General features: G+C 34.6%; 1 non-coding gene across 1 annotated transcript; it reads left to right on the top strand.

Annotated features, from left to right (window-relative positions):
• The first annotated feature begins 5,786 nt into the window (after positions 1-5,786).
• On the top strand, positions 5,787-5,893 carry LOC120290064. The gene has a single exon (XR_005547939.1). It is a non-coding gene; the product is annotated as a small nucleolar RNA R71 (small nucleolar RNA).
• The last annotated feature ends 1,674 nt before the right edge of the window (positions 5,894-7,567 follow it).

The following is a 7,567-nucleotide window of genomic DNA, read 5'->3' as shown; positions in this document are numbered from 1 at the left end:
CAATTTTAAGCTCAAATCACCCATCAACACGTTGATTTCTAGAATCTAATTAGAGCCAATGTCACTGTCCAATTTCACCCCTTCAAGATAATTTTTCTGACACCATATATCACCATTCCTTTTTTTTTTCTTTCGCCTCTTTTTTTCTCTTTTTTTTTTGAATTGCTTTATGGTGGAGTTTCTCCCAAAGTCCCTCCTAATATAACATGAAAATTTCCAACACATTGAGTATCCAAAGGCTCACTCAATTGAAAGTTGGATAGGGAACCATAAAAGCAATTTTTTTTTTGACAATACACCCCAAACAACCACTGCAATCACTTTCTTTTTCTTTTTCTTTTTCATACTCCATCCTTCCTCCCAAATTTCAATCAAGCTCAAATAATTTTTTTATCACAAAAGAAAATCAACGTGTTCATAGGGCAAGGGACAATGATATAATTTGATAATGGTTAGGTTAAACATATATGGGTGCCAATGAAAAATTGGGCAATAATTAAGGCTCAACGAGGTGACTAGGGATAAATAAATAGGGTTGGCTTGAAAGGCTCAATCGATCCAAAAACGGCATATATCATTTTCTTAGTTAGATTTAGCTTAGGATTTCGCCTCAAGAGAAAATCAAACAAATTCTAAGATTTGGGTGAAATCTAAGAAAATCACATATTACACATGAATGTTCTCTAGATTTACACATAATTCAAAAAGTGAGGACTTTTAGTGCTCGAGTAAGTGGATCAACATAATCAGAATTAAGATTAACTCACACATCAATTGCAAGTTTAAATAAAATTTAAATTTTCCTAAGAATCATAAAAATTCACAACTAGGAAAGCAATAAAAAATTATCCAAAAATTTGTCTTCCCCCCCCAAACTTGAATGAAGCAAAGTGTCCTCAATGCAAAAAATAGAAATAGGAAGAAGAAAACTCCCCTGGTTGTAGGATAAGTTCATAGATGACCGTGATGATTAAACTCTTGAAAGGTGCTCCTTAAAAATTAACCTGGATAAAACAGAGAAAAGTTAATCTTTTTTTTAACAAAACATAAACTTAAAAATAAATAAAAACATAATTAAAATGCTTGGGTTGCCTCCCAAGAAGCACTTGCTTTATAGTTTTCAGCCAAACTATCTCAGATGTCACTATTCTGAAGGATGAAGTTCAATGGTGGTCTTCTGCTTGTTGTAACCACCTTCAAAGTAGGGCTTCAAACGTTGACCGTTCACTTTGAATGTGCCCTCAATGTCATGCGCAACTTCAACTGTTCCATATGGGAATACCTGTGTAACTGTAAAAGGACCAGACCATCTAGATCACAACTTTCTTGGAAAAAGTTTAAGTCAAGAGTTATAAAGTAAGACTTTTTGACTAATTTTAAACTCTCTTCTGAATATGTGCTTATCATGCCATCTTTTTGTATGCTCCTTGTACAACTTAGAATTTTCATAGGCCTCATAGCGAAATTCCTCCAATTCATTAAGTTGCAATAATCTTTCTTCACCTACAGACTGCATATCAAAATTCAAAAATTTCAATGCCCAATATGTTTTATGCTCTAATTCCACTGGTAAGTGACAAGCCTTTCCAAACACTAGCCTAAAAGGAGACATCCTAATTGGAGTTTTGAACGTTGTCCTATAGGCCCAAAGTGCATCATCAAGTTTTATTGACCAATCTTTCCTAGAGGCATTCACTATTTTTTCTAAAATTCTCTTGATTTCCCTATTTGAAATCTCTACTTGACCACTAGTCTGAGGATGATAAGGGGTTGCAACCTTATGTGTGACTCCGTACTTACTCAAAAGTGCTTCAAATTGCTTGTTGTAAAAATGTGTCCCCCTATCACTTATGATTGCCTTAGGAGTGCCGAATCGAGTAAAAATATTTTTCTTCAAAAATTTCACCACAACCTTAGCATTATTTGTTGGCAATGCTATAGCTTCTACCCACTTAGACACATACTTCACAGCCACTAAAATGTATAATTTTCCCTAAGAAGGTGTAAAGGGTCCCATGAAATCAATACCCCAAACATCAAATAATTCACACACAATAATGTTGTTTAAAGACATCTCATTTTTTCTTGAAATATTTCCAGTTCTTTGACACCTATCACAAGAAGCTACATAGGAGTATGTATCTTTAAAAAGTGTAGGCCAATAAAATCCAGATTGTAAAATCTTAGTTGCAGTTTTTATGGCACCAAAATGGCCACCTACCTCTCCATCATGACAATGATGTAGAATGTTTGTGTTCTCTTCATTTGGAACACATCTCCTTATGACTTGATCTGCACATACTTTAAACAAGAAAGGTTCTTCCCAAAAATAATTTTTAACATCATAAAAGAATTTTTTCTTCTGTTGATATGATAATTCAGGAGGAAGAACATTACTTACCAAATAATTTACAAAGTCGGCGTACCAGGGAATTTTTGTGGACATGATGGAAAAAAATTTCTCATCAAGGAACTCTTCCAAAATTGGTCTTACCTCTTCCTTTGAATTTGGAATTCTTGATAAGTGATCTGTAATTAAATTTTCAGTCCCCTTCTTATCTTTGATTTCCAAATCAAATTCTTGCAGCAATAGAATCCACCTGATCAACCTGGGTTTTGATTCTTTCTTTTCAAGCAGATACTTAAGAGCAGAGTGGTCAGAATAAACTATAACTTTTGAGCCAATTAAATAAGAACGAAATTTATCAAAAGCAAATACTACCGCTAGAAGTTCCTTTTCTGTTGTTGAATAATTCAATTGTGCACCTGACAAGGTTCGACTGGCATAGTATATGGTTCGAAAATTTTTATTATTCCTTTGTCCCAAAACAGCTCCTACTGCAGAATCGCTAGCATCACACATCAGCTCAAAAGGTAAATCCCAATTTGGTGCTGCCATAATTGGTGCCGATATTAACTTCTCATTTAAAGTGTTAAAAGCCTGCATGCATTCAACGGAAAAATTAAAAGGAGCATCTTTTTCCAAAAGATTAGAAAGAGGTTTAGCAATTTTTGAAAAATCTTTTATAAATCGCATGTAAAATCCTGCATGCCTAAAAAATCCTCTGACAAGTTTCACAGATGTTGGCGGAGGTAATTTTGCAATGACCTCCACTTTGGCTCGATCGACTTCTATTCCGTTTTGAGAAATTTTCTGCCCGAGCACTATTCCTTCCTGCACCATAAAGTGACACTTCTCCCAATTCAAAATACGGTTAGTCTCCTCACATCTTTGTAAGACCAAGGCCAAATTATTTAAACAAGAATCAAATTATAGGCCAAAAACAGAAAAATCATTCATGAAAATCTCAATATATTTTTCAACCATATCAGAGAAAATAGCCATCATGCATCTTTGAAAAGTAGCTGGTGCATTACAAAGACCAAATGGCATTCTTCTAAAAGCAAAAGTACCATAGGGACAAGTAAAAGTAGTTTTCTCTTGATCTTCCGGTGCAATAGGAATACGATTATACCCTGAATATCCATCCAGAAAGCAATAAAATTCATGCTCAGCAATTCTTTCTAACATTTGATCAATAAATGGTAAAGGAAAGTGATCTTTTCTAGTGGCATCATTCAATTTTTTGTAATCCATACACACGCCACCCAGTAACTTGTTCTAGTTTGAATCAATTCATTGTTGTCGTTTTCGAACAGGTCATACCACATTTCTTTGGCACAACTTGCAGGACTTACCCAAGAACTATCGGAGATAGGATAGATGATACCGCATCAAGTAGCTTAATTACCTCAGCTTTCACTACTTCTTGCATCTTCGAGTTCAAACGCCTCTGAGGTTGGATAGTGGGTTTATATTGCTCCTCCATCAAAATTTTGTGCATGCAAATTGAAGGACTAATTCCCTTGATATCAGCTATTTTCCATCCAATTGCACCTTTATGTTCTCTTAATACTCTGAGCAATTTCTCCTCCATCAAATCTGTCAAAGAAGAAGATATAATTACCGGTAAAGAAGAAACTCCATCTAAATAAGCATATTTTAAATGAGAAGATAAGGGTTTGAGTTCAAGAATTGGAGGCTCTTCAATTGATGGTTTAGGCTTTGTAATGTGTTGTCCCAACTCCTCAAATTTAATTGCATTTTGCCTTGAATATGGTGGAATTGCCTCCATGAAATTTGCGTACTCCTTTATTTCCTCATTCTGAATATCTTTGTCCCTTAGTTGAATCAGACATACTTCAAGTGGATCTTCAAAAATATTTTCCTGAAAAACCTTATTCACCAACTTGTCAACTGTCTCAACTCTAAAACAAGAATTATCATCAGATGGATATTTCATTACTTTAAAAACATTAGATGAAACAAGATCATCTTGAACTCTAAGGATCAACTTCCCTTGTTGTACATCAATAAGAGCTCTTCCCGTTGCTAGAAAAGATCGACCTAAGATAAGTGGTACCTCAAAATCTTCCTCCATGTCAAGAACTATGAAATCTGCAGGAAAGATAAATTTGTCAACTTTTACCAAAACATCTTCCACAATACCTCTCGGATATTTAATTGATCAATCAGCCAGTTGAAGTGACACCGTGGTTGCTTTTACCTCGCCCAATCCTAATTTCTTGAAAACAGAATAAGGCATCAGATTAATACTTGCACCTAAATCACATAATACTTTTTCAAAGTAAGAATCCCCAATACTGCAAGGAATAATAAAACTCCCTGATTCTTTTAATTTCGGAGGAATTTGTTTTATAGGATGGCTTAACACTCCTCATTTAACTTCACAGCTTCATAATCCTCCAGTTTCCTTTTGTTTGCCAAAATCTCCTTCAAAAATTTTGCATAACTAGCCATTTGCGCTAAAGCATCTGCAAAAGGAATGTTAATATGCAATTTTTTAAATACATCAAGAAATTTAGAAAATTGCTTATCTATTTTGTGTTGCTAGAGTCGCTGAGGGAATGGAATTGGCAGCACATATGGCTTGGGATTATATGGAAAAAGTTTACTCTTACTTGTCTCCTTTGATTGTTTATTGATCACATCTTCTTTGTCTCTGGAAATCTCTTCTTCTCCTACTTGTTTACCACTTCTCAGGGTAATAGCCTTTATGTTTTCAATTGGATTTTTCTCTGTGTTGCTCGGCAAAGAACCGTTGCCTTCGACATCATGCTTGCTAACCGACCCACTTGCATCTCAGATTTCTGATTGAAGCCTCTTGGTTTTGAAATCTCACATCCGTGCTTTTGATGAAGTCATGAGTTGTGTTAGCAAGTTTGGTGACTATGTCTTCCAAATTTGACTTTGTCTCTTCTGATTGTTTGAATCCCGGTGGTCTCGTCACATTCTGATTGTTCCATGAAAAATTTGGATGATTGCGCCATCCTAGATTGTATGTGTTGGAGTAGGGATTATTCTGCGACCTATTAAAATTCCCAACAAAGTTAGAATTTTCACTAGGTTGTTTGAAAGTATTACCTACCTGACACTCTGTGCTAACATGTCCTCCACCACAAAAATCACATGTCAAATTGTGAATTTTCATGGCTGAAACACTCATATTATCTAGCTTTTTGTTGAGTGTTTCAAATTGTGCAGCAATTGCAGCAAAAGCATCAACTTCATGAACTCCGCTAACTTTTCGTATTGGTAATCTCTCAATAGGCCACTGATAACTATTGGACGCCATCTCTTCTAATAAATTGTAGGCTTCTTCTGGTGTTTTATTATTTAAAGTCCTCCTGCAGCTGCATCAATCATAAAACAAAGATTTGCACTAGAGCCATTATAAAAAGTTTGTACCTGCATCCATACGGGTAGTCCATGATGTGGGCATCTCCTAAGAAATTCTTTGAATCTTTCCCATGCTTCATATAATGATTCATTATCTATCTGCATAAAATTAGTAATATCGTTACGCATCTTCGCAGACTTTGCAAGTGGAAAGAACTTACCAAGAAATTTATGAGCCATATCATTCCATGTAATAATTGATCTTGCAGGAAGAGAAGAAAGCCAACTTTTAGCTTTGTCTCTAAGAGAGAATGGAAATAATCTCAATCTAATAACATCATCTGTAACTCCATTATATTTAATGGTGTCACAGATTTCAAGAAAGGCATCGATGTGAGCATTTGGATCATTGCTTGGTAGCCCACTGAATTGCACCGATTGTTGAAGCATCTGAATAAGTGACGGCTTAATCTCAAAGTTGTTTGCTTGAATTGCAGGTCTTCTGATACTTGTTGTGGTGCCTTGAACTGTTGACGCAGCATAATCTCTTAAGAGTCTACGCGGATTTTCATTCTCACCGTCTGCCATCTTAGCGTGATTTTTCTGTTCTCTTAGTCGCCTTTTGAATGTACGCTCGATTTCTGGATCAAGCTCAACAAGTTCCCCTTGTTGGCTACGTGTCATAAACTGATGTACACCCTGAAAAATAAAACAAAACGAAAGCTAGATTAAATTTAGAATTATCTGGTATCAATATTAATTAGTATTAAACAAACGATTCCCTGGCAACGGCGCCAAATACTTGTTCGTAAAATTCTAAACGCAAGTGCACGTATCGAACAAGTAATATAATGATGAGATAAAGTATCGTCCCACGGAGATCGATGATTAATAAACTAATTAAATACTAAAATAGATTAATTCTAAAATTTATCTAACAGATCAAAATATAATTAAGAATAAATTAAAAACGAAACTTGAAGACTTTGAAGACTAAATGCAGTAAAATCAATCAGATAAATATGTTAGAGCATCCGATTTCACCATAACCATTAGATATGAATTTCATATTATTGTGAATAAAAGAACAATATCAAACATGTGATAACGAAATTTCCTAACCTATTTACTATCCTATCTCTAGGTATAGCAAACCTACTCAGTTTATTAATCCATTATATCTCTATGTGAATTAAAATAAACATGAGTGCATTAAAAACTATGAATATTCCCAGTTTACAATGAGTCTTTTGGATCACCTTATCACCGAAAGCTACACAAATAACGCAGTATATTTTTATCCACGTTTAATTCATGGTTATATATTATAATGAGCAATTGCATATTATTACCTCTCAGTCTCAAACATGCACATCAGATCATTCAAGTGGTGGCCAGTTATTCAAAAGCATTAAACGCAATAATATATAACTCACATGAATGAAATCAATTGTAAAACATAAAAATCATGAAATTTACATCATCATGGTTAGGCTACATCGTAGCCCTAACAAAAGAAAATTAGAACATAGTAGAAGAAAAATTAAAAATATAAATCAAACCGAGCATCTTGAATCAAAGAACAAGAATTATGTCACCACTTTTGTCTTCTCTTCAAAATACTTGAAAAACTTTCAGAACAATATAAAACGATCTAACTCTCCCCCCCAAAAAACCCTAGCTGCTCTCTCTGTCTCTATTTATAGGATATATCCAAGATATCTATCTCCCAACGCTTGCAGATAACATTAGGGAACAAAAATCAAGAATTTCTGATTTGATATCCATCTTTCACTCTTTGCTTTTATTTGAATTCTGATAGTTACCATTCTTTTCCTTATCCTCTTCATATCTCATTATTCAGCA

The sequence above is a fragment of the Eucalyptus grandis genome, chromosome 11, assembly GCF_016545825.1.
Source record: "Eucalyptus grandis isolate ANBG69807.140 chromosome 11, ASM1654582v1, whole genome shotgun sequence".
In the NCBI taxonomy this organism is placed as follows: domain Eukaryota; kingdom Viridiplantae; phylum Streptophyta; class Magnoliopsida; order Myrtales; family Myrtaceae; genus Eucalyptus; species Eucalyptus grandis.
Note: the sequence above shows the minus strand (reverse complement) of the source record. Positions and strands in the feature narration are given on the sequence as shown.